This window comes from Carassius gibelio, chromosome B25 (genome assembly GCF_023724105.1).
Source record: "Carassius gibelio isolate Cgi1373 ecotype wild population from Czech Republic chromosome B25, carGib1.2-hapl.c, whole genome shotgun sequence".
Classification (NCBI taxonomy): domain Eukaryota; kingdom Metazoa; phylum Chordata; class Actinopteri; order Cypriniformes; family Cyprinidae; genus Carassius; species Carassius gibelio.
This window is the reverse complement of record NC_068420.1, coordinates 8,430,041-8,455,181: the sequence shown is the minus strand read 5'-3', so window position 1 is coordinate 8,455,181 and position 25,141 is coordinate 8,430,041.

Genomic DNA, 25,141 nt, shown 5'->3' with positions numbered 1-25,141 from the left:
AAATAAACCCACAGATCTAAATCACTGAGCTTGAGTTTACAACTGAGCGAATCCACTGTAGACATGAACAGTCATCTATACCAAATAGATGATTCCTTCCCTAGGGAATTCAGTGAATGTCCTTTGACTTGTACAATGTTCTTGTCCCCTGGGTTGTAAGTTAAACTCAAAGGTTTAACAGAAACATCTTAGCACACTTGTCCCAAAACTTACTCTATTATTATGGCCAGTAGCACTGAAACTTAGTTATTAGCTTAACTACATTATTTAATAGTGATTTAGCAAATGTCATGTACTACAAATCATGTTGCTTTTCAATAACAACGCTATTATAAGAGAAAATAGAAATTACACTTGCAAAAACATATTTTACCAATCAAGTTGAAAATACAATAGGTTTCTTTCAGATCATGAACATAGATATAGATAAACTGATCGCTGGACAAAGTGGCAGTTAAGGGCCATTTTACTAAACTTCAAATAAGCGCAAGTGTGCAATTCTAAAATAACGCAAAGTGGAAATTTCTGCAGGTGATTTACTAACAATGTGCAAATTATAGAACATAGATGCAACACCTCGTTTACATATTGACCAGTGCAATATACCAAGCCCAGTGCAAATTAGTGAAATAAAGAATAAAGAGATAAAGAAGCCATGGTACATTCAAAATAATTAAGGTTTCGAAAAGTTTTGATACCTGGTATTGTGTGACTCCTAGTTGAGGGTTCCAAGCGTCTTTTATTTCCTGAAGCAAATTAAAAATATCATGGGTTGGCAAACGAAACGTTCGGGTAATGTGTTCTCCTTGCATTCAAAATAATAATAATGATAATAATTTATACGTGTGGAATAAATCCTCTCTCTTCTATCACGCACTTTCTGTTCTCTGTGGTGCCTCCTGTTAGCAACATTAATTGCAGCCATTTCAATCGAAAATATTTTAAGACATGAAATAATGGTGCAAATGCTAGTAATTTGACGAGCACAAGCATTGGTAAATCTCGTTTTATGATTCATTTGAATATCAACATCATCCCAAATAAGGTTTATAGCTTCCAAATCTTCCTTAAGTGTTTGGCGCCAAGTCTTTAGATGCTGTCGATGCTTCCATTTCCCTCTGGGAGGTACCCATCAAAATGAGTTTTTTGGATAATGGTGATCAGATATTCCTAAGACGTGGCCAAAGATTTGCATCCGGTGTCTTGAGTTAGACCTTTGTAGCATTTCTTTATTGTGTATGTGGTCACTATAGGAGATGCTAAAGATAATTCTGAGGCATCATTGCTGGAAAATGTTAAGCCAATTGATAATCTTTGCTATGAATTTCCACACCTCATCGTATATTACAGTATGTATGATAATACTCTTGAAAATCCTTATCTTTGGTGAACAGCTGCGGTTTACCAAACCATTGGAACACTTTTGATGCCATTCCAAACTTTGTTTATTGGCATCTGTGCCATAAAGAACTTTATTGTGGAAAAAAATTTCTTCATACTAAGAATTTTTTCTTTTTTAAAGAACTGTTCATTGAAAGTGGTTTTTCTATGGCATCACTTGGAAAACCCATTTTGTAACTTTTGCTTTTGAGAGTGTATGTCGCTTTTAATATAACTACTTTCTCTAAAGGATAACTTTGAACGTAGCTTAGCTAATGTTTGATATCATTCTTTTTCCAGTAGCTTGCCCAACACTGATCATAGCAGACCAGATGACACCGCTTGCAAGAAGCTCTAAACGATTGCTTGATTTTCTATAACCTCATACACAAGAATTGCCTCTTTTGAACGCCAGTGCTGGATGACAGTTCTATTGGAAACCATCTTGAATTAAAGCGGCCGAGAGCGTCTGATGATATTTGACCCATAGTCTATAGATGACAGTGAATTTGTTTTCAGATGATGTTTTCTCAAGTGTGCCTTGAACAGCCATGGAAAAAGTATGTCGGAGAGAGGCTTATACTGACAGATCAAATGGAGCAGATGTGAGCTGGGGATTGTGGGATACATCAAGGGGGTTGCAAATCTCTTCGCTTGGACTAATGAGTGTGACAAATGTGGGCTGCGACGTGTTCTCGAGACTGACAGAGGTAAGTGGGGTGGCGTTGACAGGGCAATGATGTCAGCGGCACGCTTGCTTATGTGTGTGCGCGTTTTTCAGACAGCTCTCTATCCGAAGGAACCTCATTAACATCAAGGTCAATTTTATCAGACCCCAAGCTGTCGTTTTTCTCACATTATCAGTGGGTATGAAAGAAGAAGTGAGGAAAGAATGAGGGGTGAATTAGGCTACATGCATGGAGACACTCACACTGGATGATCCCATCGCTATCTGTGCAATGTGAAGTGTGGCGCTGCAGGTTTAATGAATACACACCTCTGTTCATGGACAATAACAGAATTCAATTGTTTATCATTGATTTTTTTGTGAAAGTCCTTCTGAGAGACTCTTCAAGTAATGGTTATGAATTAACTTTCATATACAGCTCTCACAACAAAAGCTACATTGGACTTCCCTAATATATTATAGTAAATTAATATATATATATATATATATATATATATATATATATATATATATATATATATATATATATATATATATATATATATATATATACACACGTTTTTGCAGTCCAATTTACATAATCCAATTTATTTCAGAGGGAAATTGGCTATTTAAGAGAGCGGAACTTGATTTTATATTTTGGGAATTAATTGGATACTGATAAATGTATTAAATAGTGTTCCTGTAGCTCAACTGGTAGAGCGTTGCGTTAGCAAGCAAGCTAGCGCAAGGTTGGGGGTTTGATTCCCTGGGAACACATGATAGGTAAAAATTGATAGCCTGAATGCACTGTAAGTCGCTTTGGATAAAAGCATCTGCTAAATGCATACATTTAATTTAAATGGGAGTTTTATGTTCAAACCAGGATATGCAACAAAGCAATACATGTTTCCCTCCTTTTTTGTACTAACCAATTATGACGGTGATAATTAAAACATTCTACTGGTCAAGTAGCCCCACCCACACGATAAGCAATTGGATACATATCCCACACCTCATGAATATTAATAATCAAAATAATATGAAATGCTAAAAATAAATTTCATTTCTAATGGTGTTAATTGATTGATTGATTTTTTTTTTTTGTCCATATGACCAGTCTAACCAAATGCAAGAATGTATTTACTCAGTAAATTTTAATGTATGCATTTAGTAGATGCTTTTATCCAAAGCGACTTACAGTGCATTCAGGCTATCAATTTTTACCTATCATGTGTTCCCAGGGAATCAAATCCCCAACCTTGAGCTTGATAGAGTAGTACTCTACCCGTTGAGCTACAGAGACACTAGTAGTGTGTAGTGTTACAGTTCTTTAAATGACAATTTTTACTTTTTTTTTTTTACAGATAAAAGCTTGAAATTATACAGCTAATGCAACATGACAGCTAGAAAAATTATAAACACATTTGGCATATGATGCAAAGTATTACTGACTGGTTAGTCATTTTCCATCCATTTTAACTGATAATTTACACAAAACATAAAAAGTGAAATAAGTTTGTTTCCAAACTATTCATTTGCTAACACTCATGGAATACCATCTATATCATCACCAAAACAAACGCCACCATTTAACTGTCAGTCTAATGTCAGCCATGTGAATTAAGATGTCTCCTTTCCTCCAAGTAGAAGTACAATTCAATTTAGGTCTCAACCCCTCTCTTCACCCTTTCTCCCAAGGACTGTGACTAGATGTCCCCTTCTGTTTTAATGCGAGTATATGTAGGCGGGAAAAGGGAAGCTGACAGAAGCAATTCTCTTCCCTTCGCTTCGTTAGGCCACCTAAAGGTCGCCATTAGTCTCCGTGTTCTGCCCCGTAGAAAGCTCAAGGCGCGCCGATGGGTAGCACCAACCTGCAGCCATGGCCAACGTCACGTCGTTGAGTGATTCATACTCTTACATAATCACACTATGGGGATAATCTGTCTTTGTTAGTGCTTTCAGGTTAGACTTATTGCAGTCTGTTGTCCCAAGAAACAATGGAAGGGAAAAGGATTCTGATAGTGGCGGCATGACGGGACGTCTTTAGCATTAGATTTGGGTGAATGTGTATGGATCAATCCACTCTTGTCGATGGAAATGAATGATAACATGTTCTGAACTGGGGAATTTGGTTAGATTTGACTCAACACAAGAATCAAAATGTTTTGAACTACGCTGAAGATCTGGAACTCAAATCTACACACTAATACATACATAGGATGATGTCAAAGAGAGACAAAATCAATAAATCAGTAAATGAAAAAAAAAAACAATAAATCTGCTGCCATTGTGTGAATAATAAAATCTACACCTAACTGTAATCGGTACTTGAATTAAAAACTACATTTTATTCTGTTTTATTAATATGTTTATATTTTAAATATTAATACAAATTCAGAATTAAGTCCACCCCCATACATTAGAATATGCCCATTTCATTTTATTAGCAAAAAATAATGACCATCATACATATATACACCTTGATTTAGGCATATTTACAATCAGAATCATTAGACATCATTAAAAGACTCTATTTAAGGATCACAGTGCATCCCCTCAAAAACTTGTCTTAAAGCTTCATTTTTTATTTTTTTATTTATATTTTTTAAGAAGTGCAGGTCCGTAGAAATATGTTTTCATTTTTCTATAAACATACATGTTAGACTGAATGACAACATTATTTCACCCGTATTTGACATGTTATTTGAAATATTAATTGCATTATTAGCATATGGTTTACAGTAAATGTATATAAAATCAATTTTGTACATTTTATGTAATGTGGACAGTAAAATTGGACATCTTTGACCCATATATATATATATATATATATATATATATATATATAATTTTATTATATTTTACAAGTTGTATTATATAAGCATATATTTTAATGACACTGTTTAAAGCAATTTAGTGATTTTGGAGATACTGAGATCATTAAGTGTATTTCTATGCATTTATTAATCACATTGTGTCTTTATATGAGAACATCTCTAATGTGTTTGCTGTGTGTCGTCTGTGTTTCTTTTACCCCAGTGGTGCTTTTCCTTTGAAAAAAGTTATAATACCAGGAATCTTTTTTGCTTTCATCCTCAGCAAAGCGGTAAAAGGTTAGTTGGCATGCCCAGTGAAAGAATTTCAACTTTCAATCAATTGGAGGGTGACCTTTAGAGAAGGCCCTAATCAGTTTGAACTCCTGTTGTATCGGAGCGACTCTTGGCAGCCACCAGCGTCAGTAACTGTCTGCTTTCATCTCGTCCTGTCTCTCTCTCACGCTCTCTGTCTCTCTCCTTCCTGTGCTTATCTCTGAACAAGGTCATTATGTTTTGCATTAGCTGTCTGAGCTATAGCTGATTACCAGAAAGAACGATTGATTTTCTCTCATCTCTCACTTCAAGGTCCATAGCATTGTCCAAGATCAAAGTATCATCTATCAGGGGTCGTCCCTGTCAGTGTAATGTCACATTAATGTGACGAAATTGACCCTAAAATCTAATCTGAGGCAACATACACATGGCCTAGGGAACAGGTGTCAATGATTGATGTGCTGCCATTATTACAAACAGATACAATATGAGGAGAAAGAGACATCTGTAGAAGAACAAATGGAAGAAATCCCTAAAAATGGCAGCTGTAGGAAGTCAATATATTATCATTGCATTATATATTTACACAGAATAAATGATAACTCAAAATTGCCAATTTATTGCAGAGATAGGTACTCTTCAGAGTTCGAAAATCTTGGTGGACAAGATTTATATTGACCCAAAACTTAGAAGTGAAACAATTTACATTGACATTGCACTAAAAGCATTTACAAAAAAGTACAAATTTAAATAAAATGATTGTACCTGTAAAATCACCTATACATTTCTTCCAATAAACAAAACAAAAAACATATATTTGCTATTTTAAAATGCCTCCCTCTTTTTTATCTTTAATCCATTTTATAGTTAATTTCAATCCATTTTGTATGGTGCCTGCTGGGAAAAAAGAACCCATTAAAATGAGCTAAAAGAAAACAGAACAAAAACCTTTTCTGCAAATCACCAAAGCTTTCCTGAAAAGGTCAAAGCCTGTTCTGTTGGTCTCGACACATTTTCGAGATCAATGCCCCACTCTCCTCATTTCTTCAAAGCCGTTTTGTTGAAACAAGGCTTCATACTTAGAGTCATGCCTGTTTACTGTGCAAAAATGACAGAACTGAATGTTATGTTGAACTTTCAAATATTTCTAATACAACAAAACACATAATACACAGTCTAGAATCTGCTCAGATGTTCAAGAACTACAAAAATATGAATAATAATAAAAAAAAAACACTAAGATTCATTGTGTAAAATGAGGCTTGTCCTTATTATCAGATTCTCTATAGTCATATGCACTCAAAATAAAACAGCAGGGGACAATTTAATTCATTTCTATTTCAATTCATTCTTAACGAGTCTATTACTCACCCTGGGGCCCCTGAGGGGGCCCATAAGTCGAAATGCTGTGTGTGTGTTTTTTGTAAAAAAATTTTTAAATAGAGCTGTGATTGTTTTGCCATGTTTATTCACAAGCCATGGGTCAGCGGTCAACAGTAATCTCCATTTCCTCCCAAGGACGATTTAAAAAGATATCATGAATAAAAATTATCTTAATAAAATGACACAAAAGAACCCAGAGCCACTATGAATGTTATTAAGTTCATATCTGAAATGGTTTGTGTCAAAATTATGGTATCTGAGCAAAAAGGTGGAGCTTTATGCCAAACTATATTTTTAGCATCCTCAATTTAAAAAGTTATACACAGAAACTGTCACGTAAATGTACGCACTCCAAAAATAAACTCAGATGGACTTTTATTGGCAGACTCAGGCACTTTTGTACTTAATTTCTACCTGTTGTGCTGCTCGAAGCCTGAAGCACAAGTGGAGTACCAGAATAGTGCCTCGCACTATAACGTAAGTTTACTCTCGGGTACATGAAAAACACCTTCTATCTGAAAAAAAAAGAAAGCACAGGCTTGGTGCAGGGATGAATGCCAATTAGCCTCTCTGCTAAAGTGGGAAGCCAAATTACTCTTTTAAAAGGGAAAGTTCACCCAAAACCAAAAATCTTATTTTATTTTTTTCTTCCAAGGAACACAAGGAAACATATTTATAGCAGAATGTATGAGCTGCTCTTTTGACTGTTTTCTTCTAGAAAACTACTAACTAATTGGTTAACGTAAAGTGTTGTTACTATTTACAGTGAAAAACTGTAATAATAGTCATGGGACATTTCAGAATCGAACATTAAATACTGTTAAAATTGACAGAAAATCAACAAGTAATCGTATAATTTACAGTGTAAAGCTGTATTGACATCATTCCCACAATTCTCTGTGTGACCCTTTCATTGATATAACTATGCTTAGTTTTTTTCTTATTAGTTTCTTTCTATTTATGTATATTACAGTTTTATGTTATGTTATGTTATTTTACTGTATGTTGTTAAAATAACATTTACTTTATTTCTTCAATATATGATTTTACTTCATTATATGATGGTGCTTCTAAGTCTGGTAAGCACATTTTTTCCCTTCTTCTTCTTTTTTTTTTTTTTTTTTTTACATACATTTCACAGGTTTCTTCTTTATCATTTGCTTTCAGCCTTAGCTCTGAATACAGCCAAAAATTCTTATGGGCCACTTTTATGATTGTCATTTTTAGTTTCCTTTTTTGGCTTGACAGTCCCTGGTAAAAATGCACCTAAAATGTTCGATCAAGAGCAGCTTGGACATTATATTAAACATCTTTTGTCTTTGATAATTATATTAAGAATAATAATAAAAATAATAAGAATGAGAAAAATTGCAGGCAAGTTAGCAAAGAAACTAAGGTATAATATCTTGCGGAAGGTTACACAGCTGAACTATAAAAAGGCAGACATAAACATGATAAATATTTAAGAAATTTACATCACATGCTAATGTTATATCCGTCTTGGCAACTTCCTTCCCGTTGACGCCCTTGACCCAGATGGCGGACGTCCAAAGGGAGAGCAAATTAAAAAAGAAAGAGAAATACAATTATATCAGATTTAGTATTTTCCTTGAACTGTTGGATAAGGGGACCGCTGGACCCTTGCAGACTGAGCGGTAAGCCTTGTCCCGGGTCTCGTACCTGGAGACACGTTCTCGGATTTCAGACGTCTCGCGGGAATAGAGATCAAGAGAAAGGTAGAGGATTTTGCACAAATTACATACACATTTATTAATAGCCCAGTTGAGTAAATGGACTCGGGAATCAGAGGTGGAGGGAATGCAGCAGCTGTTGGCTTTAATATCACATATGGATCATAGTCTTAACTCCAATCGTGGTCTATTTCCATTAATGTGGGGTAAGATTTATCGGAAGGCTGTGCCCCTACAACCCTGCCTTGGTCAAATGTACTTTTTTTTTTTTTTTCGCACTGACATTTGCAGCGATTTCTATGATGTATCTTTTATAAGCTGATGACTTTGAGGAAGGACATTTATTAAAACAAAACTTCAAGATTTCAATTCCATCCTTGCAGCGATAAAGACCCACTGTTTGCCTTTGATCATTCTTTGCAAAAATTTCATGTTATAATGTAGATTTATCTCATCAAGGCAGCCAGTCAGATCCTAGACTTTGTGTGTTTAACAGGATGACAGTTTCATTCATACATCCAATTTTAGTGGCACGTCAGACCTTTGATATGTCTCACCCTTATACGCATATTTGTTCTCTTATTGACATCTTGATATTTTATTGAAATATTGATGATAAACAGACATGCTCAAAGCAAATGCTCTTAAACTCCTTTCTTGACTTCTATAGTAGAGCTACACTTTTACGTTTAAAACCCAAACAGGGTTTTACAGCCTGGCACCAAAAAGAAGACCTTAAAAAACCAAAAACTTTATTATAGTTCTTAAGAATTGTACTATGTACTGGTGTTTTTGACTGGGGAGAAACCAAATGTTGTCACATTACCACAGAAAATAAATGTAGAAATAATTGTAAAACGCATTCTTCATTTGCATTCAGTCAAGTAAAGTTTTCAGCAAGACATCTACAATGAAAGTAAACAGGGCCATGCAATTACTGTACATCAAAAATATGTAGTTCACACTTTTGCTAAATCACTGTAATTATCACCTTAATTATCAAATGAAAAAATGTGGACTATTGAACTGCAATATTTAAACTGTATTCTTTTTTTTGATTTTATAATGCCCTTCTCATACATTTAAATTACAAGTATTAAGAATATTTAAATTAACTTTGCAGACAAGGTCATAAAAAAGCGCAAAAAAGTGAATCTATCACGCTTGCCTCATGCACTTAATTTTTAAATCTTGGAATCTGAATGAGTGTTTACAGTATTCCAACATTACCCAATGTAAGTGGCTTATTGTAAAAAAAAATATATTATTGTTGCTGCCATTACAGTATGTCCTAAATACAAACTGTTGATAAAGCTTGACTCACACAGACCTCAGAACATTTATATATATATATATATATATATATAGAATACAAAAGGAAAACAATTCCATATAGTAGGGCCTAACACAAGATCCCATCTTAAAGATTCATAAAAGCCCTTTGCTTCACCTATCCAAATCCAAGAACACATAAGCACACACGCACACACACATTTCTCACATCATCTCTATCAGTGTGACTCCCCCACCACCTCCATACAAACACCATTCACCCAGAGTCTTTAATGGTGTGGATTGAATATCTTTTTCCACCTTTCAAAGATATTCACCCAGACTCCAGTTCAAAAAGAGGTGGTTTATTGCAGCTTGAGTCTGGGGAGAGAAGCTTTGTGATGGGAGAGGGGGGTTTGAGAGTGGGGTGTATTGATAAAACCCCCATCTTAAAGACAGCCGCATCTTGGCTGGTGTTCAGGAAGGAGAAGGGATAGTCGGAGACCCGATCCACTTCCTCTAACTCCAGCTACTCCATTTGGAAACATTCAAGTTTTGGAATTTCAGATCTATTGATACTATGATCTATGTAGAGAAGCTCTACATCTTCTTTAACTATGGGCATTTTTTTACCTTTTTTTTATTACCTACCAAAGTCCATCAGTATATACATGCATCAAAGAATAATTGATTATTTATTTATGTTTTAATTTAATGTATATTCTGTGATGAAAAGGAAATTTTAAACAGTTTTGCAATAAAATGAACAACATTTTTACATTGCTAAGGCTATTTTCATAGCTTGCTTTTGCAACTTTTGAATACAGTATATACATTAAACAATAATTTCTCCCTTTACCATAATTTGAAAAGTTTCAGTTTGACTGGAGAATGATTGGAACAAAATCGAATGCAGTGGAAATTAAGACTACTAAACACAAAAATAATAAAATGGTTCATGATTGTTTCAGTGTTCACCAAGATTATTTAATTTTCAAAAATGTTATTATTCATTTTTCAATGTTGGGTTTTATTATTTCAAAATTTTAAGTCTGGGGAAAAACATGTATAAATGTTGTAAAAAAAACATTTTTTATTTTTATAAACTAAAGCATTTTGGCAGAAGGACTGCCATCTTTAAGGTAAAAAGTCGTGGTAAAAATATTATTTTTATGTGACATTCATAAAACAAAATGTAAAAATCTTGTTGAAATTTTGGCAAAAAAAAAAAAATGCCTGTAGTGGAAGAAACTTGCATAAATGTTTTGTGTTAGCAATGCATGTTTGTTTTGTTGAGAAGGTGTGAGGGATAGATATCTTGGCACTGAATTATAGCAATAATATGGCATAAATTATCTAAATTATAGAGGAAAAGCTTGAGGTTAACAATACAAACTAGAGAGATAGAAAGAGAGAGAGAGAGAGAGAGAGAGAGAGAGAGAGAGAGAGAGAGAGAGAGAGAGAGAGAGAGAGAGAGAGAGAGTGTCAGTGAGAAAGAAATGGAACCAGAGAGAAAAACAGCCAGACGCATTATACAGTATATGCAGGAATTGTGATTGATCTGGTAGAACAGCAGGCTTTTGAACCTTTGCGCCGCCTCAGACGGTCTCCACAGCCGGATGGTGACTGTACAGTACATACAATTATACATCAGCAAGAGAATATATGCACAGAGACCATCTCTTTGCTCCCTGTTGTCGGCATACATGGATTTCAACATCAGCTCCACACTGAGCTGCGCAAATTGAAACAATGTGGATGAGGAAAATCGACTGGCTGAATGATGTGTTATTACCTTTGTTTTTTCCCAAACAGATCTTTATTCGTGGTTACGCTGGGCCAGTGCACTGGAAAAAAAAAATAAAAAATGTAAAATTTAATGGGTAAACCGAGAATGGTTGAAGAAACCACACCTAAAAAAAGAAACAATTGTGGGCCGCATTCATTAAAAACAAGTTCAAAATGTAAAATTAAATGCATTCCAATATATTTAATTAGAGAAGTTTTGGAAATATTACATAAAAAATGTAACTAAAAATACATTTTAGTTTTATACAACCAAAATAAGGTTATGTGTGACGAGTGGGGCGGTGCCGAGAGCTGTGGGAACGGGTCGAGGCCAGTGGAGTAATTGGAAACGAGCGACACCTGCGCCACTCATTGGTCTCGAGTCCCACGGAGGAGCTCCGGGAGGATACAAAAGAGGAGTTACGATAGTTAAGGACGAGAGAGGACCAGGTCTGGGCTTTATTTTGTGTTGGTTTTGTTTGTGTGCAGCAGTCGTCCGCGAGGGGCTGTTATTAAAGTTTGATATAAATATCTGCCAGTTTCCCGCCTCCTCCTTCCCGTGACTACGAAGGTTTTTATATTGTTACAGTATGTTTACACACCAATGATTGTACTAAAAACGGAAACATATTTCCTTTGCATTTTTAGAAAAGATTTAACGATCCCCGTTCAAAAAAAAAAAGACTAAAAACTGTATTGTCCATGGCAGGCCAATAGTTGGTATTTAGTTGAAAGCGGTGTCAGGTAAACACCCCCAAAAATATATATAAATATATTTTTTACAATTTGGATGCAAAGTTGTTTAAACATAAAAACACAATTACAATATGTGACATGAAACATTTACGAACATTTATTTCATGTGAACATCGCTTTCTTTTTTTATTGCCAAAAAACACTACCAGGCAATATTAACAACATTTGCAAATCGTTTTGTTCTGCGTTATTTTTCTTTTTTGGCAAATCTGTGACATCAAGGGGAAAATTTGTAGCCAAACATTTTAATTACAAATTATGTTTAATACAGTATTCCATTATCTGAACTGAAGACATTTTATTTAACGAACTTCTCGCATTGTTCTCGCAGGGAGTCTAACAGGAGGTTTCAAGAGGTAATCCAGTTTCCTTCTCTACAAATTAGTTCTAAAAAGTGATCAAAATAACATACAGGAATAATGTTATAATTCTATTCTTTATCAGCTAACCTTCTGGAAACAAATTGGCAAACACAATCAGCACAGTTATAAAGGGTACAGGCAACCCAGATGACAGAGCACAAGATAACCCCAAAAAAGTAATCAAAATGGAGTCTTCCTGTGAATAAAGGTCACGGCGGGGTCAGCCGTGGAAATGCCACACAGCATCTCTCATGCAGTTGCTCTTCAAAAAGCATTTTGGCGCGGACGCTATACCTCTGCCGCTGGAGACTGTCTCTCTTATTTCCTCTCTTATTTGATCAGATTGAAGTTCAGAGGAAGCAATGTGGAAGCTGAGAAAACGAGGAAGGCTGGGATAAGCAGAAGTAACAAGGTGAACTGGAAGTTCAGATGCAATTCTCTTAGCCAGCTGATCCTAATATGAAACTGATGGGAAGGGGGGCAGGGGGACACAGAAAGGCCAATTTGTCTCCAGTAGCAGAAAGAGCTTGATATGAACAACGCACAGCTTGAGTTCTGTAAAAACAAGCTTTGATTTATTTACTCCCTGTCCATAAAATACTCCATGGTGTCTTTTCGCCCATTTGCTTGATCAGTGGATGTAATATTTGTAATTTAGCGTAAAGCACGATTAGCTTTGATACATTTTTATAGTGTTAGAGTATTGCGGTTTTTAATTTGGTATTGTGGTTTTATTAGAGTGGACTTAGTTTAATGTTCCATTAATCTTAAAATAACATCAAGACAAATGTGTTCTCATGTTTGGCTGTTTCACACACGCACAATGTGCAGGTGGGCTGACTGGAGCTTTGCAAATGTGAAATGAATGACTCAGTAATTGGTTTTTACTTTATTTGAAATGAGCTAAAGTCTCCGTCCCTCCTTATTTTTTAATCTTCATCATATTGGCATTTAGTGCCACTTTAGAGAGCCAGGAACCAATGGGATTTATTTATTTTTTTGTCCCCACCAAATGCAAATGTAATGACAACGATACAGTTGTCGGTCAAAAGTCTGGAATAATTGTACGAATTTTCACGAAATGCTGTAAAAAACGTAACATTGTTCTGTGTCACATGATCCTTCAATAAACATTCTAATATGCTGATTTATGCACAATTATTAATGATGTCGAAAGCAGTTTTGCTACTTAATATTTTAGTGGAAACAAATGTTTTCTTCTTCAGTATTCTTTTAAGAACAGAAAGTTGTAAAGAACAGTATTTTTTGGAGAAACAGAAATCTGTTTATATATGTCTTTACTGATATCAGTTTCTTACTTCAAAACTGATAATAATCATGTTTCTTGAACACCAGGAATAACAATGGTTGAAATTTCACAAGACTAAATTACAAATATATTTATTTTTTAAATATAGTAATACAGTTCTTTTAATCACAATTAAAAACAATTTTTTACTAGTGCAATTGTTTTTTTGTTTCCCTAACTGTAATGTTAATAAAAACTGAACCAGACATAATAAAGCATACTGATGTTGTGTCTCTCAAAGGAAAAGTGATGTCAAAGCTAGGAGCCAATCTTTGTGGGTGTCTTTGTAATCATGAAACCATTTTGTTTTTTTGAAAAAAAAAAAAAAACACATTGTCAGATTTACTTACAACATCAAAATAACTGGAATAACCACTGATAATGAAACTGCCTTAAAGGTTCAAATGTTGGAGTCATAAAGCGGTGTTACCACGGCAACTCATCCCTGAAGACTCATTGTTTTCTTCAGGAAACTCAAAGGGTCTTCTGCATCAACCAAGAAACTAAAGTTCAAACCAAATTATGAAACCAAGACGACCTAGTACACAAATGGTTCCCAAATACATCCTAACCACTGCTCCCTGCAGTGTTTACTGGATATTGAAATGATTTTGTACCTTTTTTTTGAATCTCTGCTACACAGAAAAATAATCTTAAAACTAGTTGCTGACTGCAACATAAGCTAGTAGAATATTTCACAGGTTCAAATCAGGAAAAAATGAATAGGCCTACAAACTTCCCTATAGTTTTAGCTTAAACATTTTAAGTCATGACAGCCTTCAGAACCAGTTTTACTCCAAACATACAGCATAAAAGCTACAACTTGTAAAACTCGTTTCATAGGTCTTTTTTTCAGTCTAAATCTATAATCTACAACCAATAAACATCACATCAGATCAAGAAATGTGCTTAAAATGACAATCATGCAAAATAGTGAGCTGTTTGGCTTCGTTGTAGTCATTGTACTCAGTATTGTACTGTAGTCACCTACTCCTCTTCCAGTAGAAATAGTCCAGGATTTCCTCGAACTCACAGAAAAAGTGACGAACGTTATTCCAGTTCCATAAATTCCAATCCAGGATCAGTGTTTCAAAATCTGCGGTTTTCTCGTGGAATTGGGCTACTTTAACACTGTTGCCGCGGGTTGAACGCGATAGGACTAGTTTTGAGTAGCAGTTGGGCGGGTTTCGTTGCGAAAACCTGGCAACCCTGTCCAGGATTTAAATTAGGCCATATTAAACCAATCCAAATGGTAGCGATGTGAGTTTTTTCCGCGCAGTCAAAGGTTTCCATTATGCACTCGGGATTATGACGCCTGTTGTGAGTTTGCCACAAACAATGAACAAAACGCATAGACAGTAAAAGACAAAACGCAACTGGATAGTTATTGGTGTGGCCTTTGTTCGTCAAACTTTGACAACTGCCAAGTTTCATTGAAGCTGACGTCACATATAAACACGAGGAAGGCGTCATAATATGAATTTATAAATATTAAGGATATATGAAATAGTGAATTAATTAGTGGGGTTAGCCTATGCATATTTGGCAATTTAGATTAAGAATAAGGGATAAGATACGAGCATGGCTAACATTAGATTAATAAAGGGAAATTTATACATCATCATTTAGGTCGTTAGAAACCTGCTTGACCTTTTTTATTTTATTTTGTATTTACTTTACATAGACTATTTATTTGAATTGTATGAGTTTATTTTACATAGTATATGGATCATAAAATGTGTGTATGTATGTCTTGTATTTTTCTTGATTTTATGATATCAGTTTGTACCTTATTCGGCAAAAACATAATGACGAAAATGACTCTTGACATTGATCTTGAAATATGAATCTATCCTAGTGTCAGTCTAGCTCCAGTGTAAAACCCCGATTCAAAGCCAGTTATCAGTACAGACAACAGTGTGATGTAAAAGGTTTCTGTACATCTTTGCAGAGCTGCCATATCACATTGCATGACACACCAGGATGGCTTTCCGACCCAGCAGGCTCTGCGGTCATCAATCATACACACTCTCAGAATTAAGAGCTCTGTTTACCTGTACCTAGCCAGCAGATTTTAATGCTGACTATGGAATAAGAAGCAGACTGTACACTTGTTATAAAGGTCCAGTCCCTTGAAGGATCATTTGTGAATAGAAATGATCTTAACGAAGGGTAGATGGTACATTTCCTCTTTCTTTCGGGTAAATGTTTGTATATTAGTTATGTTCACAAGGAAAAGATGCAACAAATCAAATCTCACAAGAGATTTGTTAACAGGAAAGCTAAATTTATCTTGACATCCAGTTACATCACATAGTTTTGTTTCCATCTATCAGTTCATTCCCTCTCCATACTTCAATGTTAGAAGCAAACATGTTCTCATTCTTGTCAAGATTTCCAAGCTTACAGCTTATCTAAATAAACCAGAAGAGTCCTGTCAGCCAGAATCATTGCGCATCAAGACCATATGCATCGCTTACGTCCCAGACAACATATTCATTATTCATAATTCACTCATCTGTCCTCAAAGTTTAATGTTGTGGCTTGTTAAGTAAGTAATCATAAATTCCATGCCATTTCATTGCTGGTGTTGTTAGCAGTTCCTCTCTGGGGCTTTCTTGCATGTTGCCTCTTGGCAAATGGGTATAACACGCCATTATTACTGTATACTGACGTGTCTGTTCAGATGTGTAGAACTTAGATATTACAACACTATTGCACATTCTCCTATGTACCATATAGGGAGTTGTGTGGCTGCAGTTTGGGCCTTGTTGTAGAACTTTAGAGGTGGTGTTCTGAGTGTGAAATCAGCTAAAAGACAAGTTTAAAGTTTTGCTTCTATTTCAGACCCATTTATAATATAAAAGTGAATATTTTGTAATCGTTGACTCTTCTTTATTAGGCAAGCAATCTCCTTAAAGGCAAGTCACCTTTTTATATAGTGCTTTACACAATGCATGTAGTTTCAAAGCAGTTTCACAATAATAAAAAGCAAAATAAAAGAATCTTTGCAAACTTCAAATATAAGACAAATTTAAACTGTAATGCAAAACAGCTCAAAAAGACAATAGTGTCATTTTCAGTTTGATAATAGTATCAGTTAGGAAATTTAGTTTGAGATCAAGTCAAAATGAAACAGAATTCGCAGTTCGATAGTATGTAATGTTACGTAGTCACTCTTAAAAATCATCTAATACTGACATAGAATGTAATGTGCAATAAAAAAATTCAACTTTTATAGTGTGTCTTTGTGGTGAGGTTTATGGTTAGCTTGTACGTTTTTGCATGAATTCAAGTCTGCCATCTTATAAATTATTTAAACTTCTCAGAAGAACATGCTGAATGAAACAGTATATTATAAACAGTAGACAAGAAAAACTGGAGGTGGGACTTAACTTTTTTAAAATATAAAAATTAAAGCCAATTTTTTTATTTTTTCATTGAAATTACTGCAGAATTATACACAGCAGGACAACAAATATGTGTTCTTTAAGTAAATAAGGTTTGAATTTGTTCTTTAAGTAAATAAGGTTTGAATTTTACAGCATGTTGATGTTGAAATTACTTTTATTTGTAAAGCATAGACAAATATAATTGAATACAACAACAACTGTGTGAGCTGAGAGAACATCATCCCAGCAATGCCATATTTCAACCAATGACAACCATGACCTATCCCACAATGCACTTGGACTGAAACAATTTTACCTGCCAGAAGAGTCCTTGAGCTTTCAAGAGTACGATTTTTCACTTAAAGTAGTGTTTATACCACCTTGAATGTTAAATTTACATTTTTTCATAAAGAAGAAAACATTTATCAGCTGACATTTGGTTATTCTCTATCATTTGTTAATGCCATGACGCATACAGTACATGAATAATTCATGTTCATTCATTTGATTATCCTGCTACATATAATGTTATATTGCATATTATATATAATGGATCTTGTAGCCCATGTTCCTAATTCTTACAGTGACATATGCTCATGTGATCTGTTCTCACAGTGGCCCAGGCTGCAACGTATGGTGTGTGGTTTGGCAAGGTTGCTTACGGAGAAAAGTGCAGCTGAATTTGACTTTGCCTGGGTAGCCTCTGAATAACGCTGCTTACATTACATTACTGTGAAGCCTCATGGATGCTAGCAGAAGGTGCAGAGTCCCAAAACATGCACTTAAAGTCTGTTTGGATTTGATCTAGAAATGCACAATTCAGCATCATGAAGGACATGTAGCTAAATCAAACAGATGTACTATGCACTTACATCTGCTCACATTAAACATACATTTTGGGATTTTATGCTTGTATATACGCTTGAGAATATACAGTACATACTATATAATTAAGTAAATTAATATAGAAACCTTTATTAGCTTGTTTTTGATGTTTAGCTTACATAAAGTATATAGCATATAGGTACTGAACAAAAACATTATTTTAATGTAAATTAAATAAATTAAAATGTACTTTTGTATATAAAACAGCAAGAAAATTACTGTAGACTTGCATAATATACCATACATGATATATAGGCTATATAAAATAAACATGATATTAATTAGTGTAGCATAGGATGCATTACAGAATATAAGTATTTTAATATAAATTATATTAATTGAAATAAAAGTTTATCTGATATATAAAAGAGCAATAAATGTACTATATAGACTTACATAGAATATATATCATATAGTTCACCTGAAGGCTTCATTAAGAAATATATCATATAGATGCCTCAAAATTGTAAAATAAAATCATACATTATAATTTTAATGTAAATTGTATTATTTGAAAGAAAAAAGTTATTGTATATTGTATATAAAAAAAATAGATTTACATTTTATATGTAAAGAAAATATATAGAAGATAAATAGAAGATTAAGAATTTCAACTTATTTTACAGAATTAATAAAATATATAGCAAAAAAAAAAAAGTTTTTTTTTGAAAAAGTTTTATTTCAAGCAGACAGAAACAAATGAAATAATTAGCTTTGCAATGTTTCAGCAATAAAAATGGGGTGGCCATCAATTGAAGTTCAGCTTTATATGTTATTATAGGAACCATAAACTGTGTTCTATTTGGTTTCTGTTGTAGTGTCCACACAAAATCAGCTGAACACCAAGAATTCCGTAATAATAAGATGGCCAATAAGTGGACATTCACGGTGCACAGTGCATACAGCTTCAGCAGCTGCTGTTTAAACTGCATAGTTTATCCTTTTATCTGTTAAATGTTTCTTACAACTGTCCACTTGCGGAAGTTGATCCTGACCTCAATGTGAACCCCAACCTTCAGATAAACATTTCCTCCCCTTTCCAGGGTGTGTAGACAGTAAAACACAACCCCTGTTCGGGAGAGATTAAGCTGCCCGAGCGAGTGTTGGTGTAACCTGATAATGGAGCAAGCTTTCATTTCCTTGACACTTTTGTACCTCTCTCATCTCACGCTCTTTCTGTCTATCTGTATCTCTTAGCTCCCCTGTACTCCCGCTTCGTAACATGACGCTTAGCACAGGCAGAATGGGACAAGAAACGGCTGCCATTATTGAGGCTGAGTGCCATCCATCCTGCTGAGAATCCCTGGGCCAGAGATCAATAGACACTGGCAGAGAGATGGAGTACAGAAGAGAAGAATCACTGAGAGGGAGACTTGGAGAGATACAGGTATTTTGGGAAAGGAATACTAGCATATTTTTATAGCATGCTTTGTGTATATTTTATGAATTTCCTGTATGGTCTACATTAATGAGTTGTGTGAAACCATGTGCAGTATACAACCAGAGCTCATTGTATGGACGACTGTATCCCACAATGCAGTGCATTCACATTGACTTTCCATTTTCCATTTTCTCGACTCATTATCTAAAATTGGTCAAAAAAGCACAATAAAATCTCACATCTTAAAGTTTTTTTTTCTGATTTATTTTTATTTTAATGTACACACAATAGTATAACATTTTTATATGAGTCATTTATTAAATAATTAACTGCTTATTTTATTGTTATCAGCCTGAATTTGAATATGCATGCCTAATAAGAACTAGTGATATTTGGCATCAAACGGTGCAGTGCATCTTAATGCAGCATATCTGAATATATGTGAGTGCAAATGAGATACAAGAACTGGGAAAGATAATACAATACATATACAGGTGCATCTCAATAAATTAGAATGTTGTGGAAAAGGTTGTGGTAATTCAACTCAAATTGTGAAACTTGTGTATTAAATAAATTCAGTGCACAAAGACTGAAGTAGTTTAAGTCTTTGGTTCTTTTAATTGTGATGATTTTGGCTCACATTTAACAAAAACCCACCAATCCACTCATCTCACCAGCTTAGAATACTTCATAAGACCAATACAAAATTAAAAATAGTGAATTGTTGGCCTTCTGGAAAGTATGTTCATTTACTGTACATGTACTCAATACTTGGTAGGGTCTCCTTTTACATTAGTTACTGCCAAAATTCAGCATGGCATGGAGGTGATCAGTTTGTGGCACTGCTGAGGTGGTATGGAAGCCCAAGTTTCTTTGAAAGTGGCCTTCAGCTCATCTGCATTGTTTGGTCTCTTGTTTCTCATTTTCCTCTTGACAATAGCCCATAGATTCTCTATGGGGTTCAGGTCTGGTGAGTTTGCTGGCCAGTCAAGCACACCAACACCATGGCCATTTAACCAACTTTTGGTGCTTTTGGCTGTGGGCAGGTGCAAAAACCTGCTGGAAATGAAATCAGCATCTTCAAAAAGCTGGTCAGCAGAAGGAAGCATGAAGTGCTCCAAAATTTCCTGGTAAACGGGTGCAGCGACTTTGGTTTTCAAAAAACACAATAGACCAACACCAGCAGAAGACAGTTCATCCCAAATCATCAGAGACTGTGGAAACTTAACACTGGACTTCAAGCAACTTGGGCTATGAGCTTCTCCACCCTTCCTCCAGACTCTAGGACCTTGGTTTCCAAATGAAATACAAAACTTGCTCTCATCTGAAAAGAGGACTTTGGACCACTGGGCAACAGTCCAGTGTTTCTTCTCCTTAGCCCAGGTAAGATGCCTCCGACGCCTCAACTAATCTTAAACTACTTCAGTCTGTGTTCATCATACATGAATCTGAAAATTTAATTTTCAGTATGTGAATATCCAATAGTAGAAACAATGGCATACAGCATACTATTTTACATACTATTTTAGTGTATAGTTTGTACAGTACTACTGTATGCAGTATACAGTATTCCATTTACTGCACAGAGTGAAAAAGACAATACAAGGATGGAGAGCGACAGATAGAGAAAGCGTGGTATCACACTGTAAGACCTGGCTTTGTTTCCCAAACAAGCCCTACTGAGTTGTAGTGACTCACCGTTGAATAATTACCGGTTAAACATGCATTTATCATTACTGAATATGTGGCTGTTCTAAGTGTTTGTGGCTCGGTGGCTCTAATCCAGTTCCTGTGGCTGAGAGTTTTTCAAATGAGTGTCATTACTGTAAATGATTATGTTTACCCCCTTTTGAGGCATATGAGGCAGCTGCTTGTTCTGAAAAAGCATTTTTACAGTCGTTTCTGCGTGGAGATAACTGTGGAATAGAGAGGTTTTGCAGCCTCTGCCTTCAAAAAGAATCAGTGGCATGGACGTCTTTTGATATTCGACTCCAATGAATAAATTTGCTATTAGTTTCACATCTCTAGATGAAGTCAGATTTGTTGGAATAGCTCTGAGAGATATATTCGTTAAGCAGAAGCATAGACAGTTGTTAGTGATCTTGCCAGAAGATTCACAAGGAAACTGTTCCCAGGGTTTTGCATTTCTTTCTCTACAACAGCATGTTTTTTTTTTTTCTCTCTCACATCACAAGCTTTGGCTGAGGATGCTACAGTAAAAGATCTGTTGTTAACTCTTGCAGATGAAGTTATCAATCAAAAAAAGTTCACATATATGACATCATTTTAATACAAGTAGAAAATATCCGCGAAATGTTGGCTGCACGAGTAAACGGAGCGTAAGCAGCGCATATTTTTTTTTTCGGCGCCCTCAGAGTATTTTTGTATTTTATTGTTCTTGATCAAAACTGACCTGATTAACATAACAGTAATAAATACGTTCCTGTTTCACAATCACCATATGCAAAAATAAAATGCATGAAAACACATCACTTCCACAAGTTTTTGTCCAATCTTCAAAGGCCTGTTTAAATTAATCAAACTAGTAGCTTTGTTAGCATATAGGTAGTTTTATCACATAAACTACTTATATGCGGCATGTTTACTGTACATCTGTGCGTGGGACAGAGGGTATGCCAGCCATATCATACATCAAAGCACATGGCACACAGTGTTTGGAGGAGAATGCTGGAAAATATGACAGAATTGACAATACTCGTCTGTATTTGCAGTACACAAGCCACAATTCAGCTGCACAAGCCAAAACCTGCTAGTATGAAAGCATAAAGGGTGTGTGCTGCTTTTGCTTTAACTATGCACTGCTTATGAATCCAGTGTGAAACAGGCACGTAAAGCTACCATTACTATCTTTGACAGCACTGATTTCAGCCAACATCTCTTGGATATTTTCTTCTTTTATTAAAATAATGTCACAGTCAACGTTTTAATTGATAACTTCATCTGCCAGAGTCAACAACAGATCTTTTACTGTACCATGCTCAGCCAAAGCTTTTGATGCGAAAAACAAGAAAAAACTAAATCTAAATATCAGAATGAATATGCTTGTGTCATATACTGTGTATTATTTTTTTCAATATAATTTTTATATTTAGCAAATCTCAAATGATGAATAAGCTTATTGGCATGCAGCAATGCAGCATATTTGAATGTATGTTTTATTATTTTAATTGCCTACATTCAATTCCAGTCTAAATGCCTAAATTCTCTCCTACCATATAAAATGACTGATTTTATTTGTTTATTTTTGTCTTATTTTTAATGCGTTCTGCACACAGTAGCATAACATTTTAATGTAAGACATTAAAATTCTTCAGCCATAAAATGAAAATAAATAATTGCATTGTTATAGGCCAGATTTTAATATCGCTGTATTCCTAGTAAGAACCACTGACATTTGGCATCAAAGCTGGTGCACAGCATCTTAATTCATTATTTGATTAAAAATAGCCACATGTTTGATTATACGTGACCGCACAGGATTTGAGAGCTGTGAAATTAGAAAATTACCTTCATACTGGAAAGAGCAGCATGAACATTCTGCCTGACTTCAACTGTCTTTCTCATGTGGTTTAAATAATGACAACATTTTAATATTTAAATACAAATACACTCTTTCCCAAATGTCTGAGGAAGAGATCAACACCTGAGAACATTTTCTAAAATAAACATGAACAGGTCATACATCTCTGCTGTAATTGTACCCTTTCACTCCCTGAAGCAACCTTTGACGTGTCCCGAGCACTAGATAGTAACACCAGCAGTCAGACACAAAATAATCTCATAATATATGCACATCTACCTGCAGAAAACATATTGCAGCTGCTGCAATAATTGCATTTAAAGACACCTCATTAGTTTCCCAGGTGGGGCAGCTGGAATTAAATCTGGAAATGAAACCGTACTCCTAAAAGGTGCTGCATGCATGCAAATAGACATTGAGAATATAGTGGTGACAAGAAAGGACAAAATCTCCTTCATGGACTTTTTGAGAAGCAGGTGACATCAACAGCTCAGTCTCTAAGGACAATATCAACTAAATAAAATCTGCACTTGTTTCCAGGCCTGCTGCACTGTGTGTCTGTTTCCATATTTTTTCCCCTCTCAATGCACGGATGCACGTAATTGCATGGAGTGACATGGTGAAAGACACGCAGATGAGAGATAGAGGAGAAGAAAGAGACATCATGCATGAATATGCTGACATTGCAGAAGCATTTGGCCGTTGATGGGACCCGTGAACTTCAAATCGCTCTCTCTCTTTATGTGTCCTCCGTGCATGACTACACCGTTTCAGTGCAGGAGACGGTGTGATACCTCATTTTGCAGATGAATAACCAGGAATCATATTTTAAATCAACACTTGCTTATCCCTCTTTGATTTCCCTCTTTCCTTCATTTTTGGAAGAAAGTTTTGATGTGACGGGTAACATTGAACTACTTGTAGTTTTGCGCAAATTCTATTTGAATATACGCCATTATTGAAGTACAAGATGGAATTTTGAAGGATGGAATGAAGGATTTTTCATTTATCTATTGTTTGATATTTACAGGAATAATGCATGCTAATTTAAGTTTAAAAAAAATTACAAAACGCACCATAACAATCGTTCATCTTGAAGTTTATCTCTAAATACAATAATAATTTTAAAACAGTTTTTAATTTGACATTTTTAATAATTAGCTAATATGAAAATGAATATATATATATATATATATATATATATATATATATATATATATACTTTTTTATATTTTTTATTAGTGTCATTGTTAATGCATTTTTCAAAATTTTTAAATATCAAAATTAATGATCAAAATTGTAATATCAGTGCATCCCTCGCAGAAATGTATTTAACTTTAGTCATCTATATTTTTAGTTATTGAAGTAAACATTTTGCTTTTTCAAATACATTAACTATATTCATGCATTTTTTTCTGAAGAAAAAGTGAATGGTGTTTGCTTGTGCAAAAGCCACAATTTGGGTGTTGTGAGTGGTTCCCATCCATTCATATTCAGTTGTTATAAGAATATTAAAATGCTGCTATATGGTTGCCAGGGTGTTCTGAGTGGTCATACTGCTGAAATCAGAAGGCCCCTCCACCGACTGCCTTGCTCTTTCAGTCAGATTTCTGCTGCTCAAATCTGAAATATGTTGCGTCAGCGCTTGTGTACTTGCTTAATGTTTGTTTTTGGTCTTAGGTGGCATGGTGAAGAACCACACATCATAGTTGCACAAGCCGACTGGGTTCTGTCAAGGACACATGTTGACCACAATTACTGTTTGGAAACACATGATGGATAGCATGTCCAAGGATCAGTGATTTATATCACGCTGTCTAGACATACGAGACACTATCGAACAACATGAAGCACGTCTACATCTGATACTGCAGGAAATTAAGAAGAAATAATGTCAGCTCTGAGAAAGACTCGTTGAATTGTAGCAGGGATGAAAAGAAAGCCAAATCCACCTCTTATTCGATATCCAATAGGTCAAAGCCACCAAATGGTACAGAATTATTTGAACCACTGTAAACACAGCAAGTCTCGAGCCAGACGATGAGAACAGCTTCTACGGTCCGCAAAATGGGGCATCTGTGATCATTTCTGACAGCTCTGACAGCTAATTGGGAATTGCACATCTGACATCCATGGGACACGATGGCAAGCACAGCTTGCTCTTTTGATGTTCAAAATCCTGACCCCAGTTGTCCTTCCAAGTGAGGAAAGTGTCCAGCAGTCAAGCTGGGCGGCTGAGACG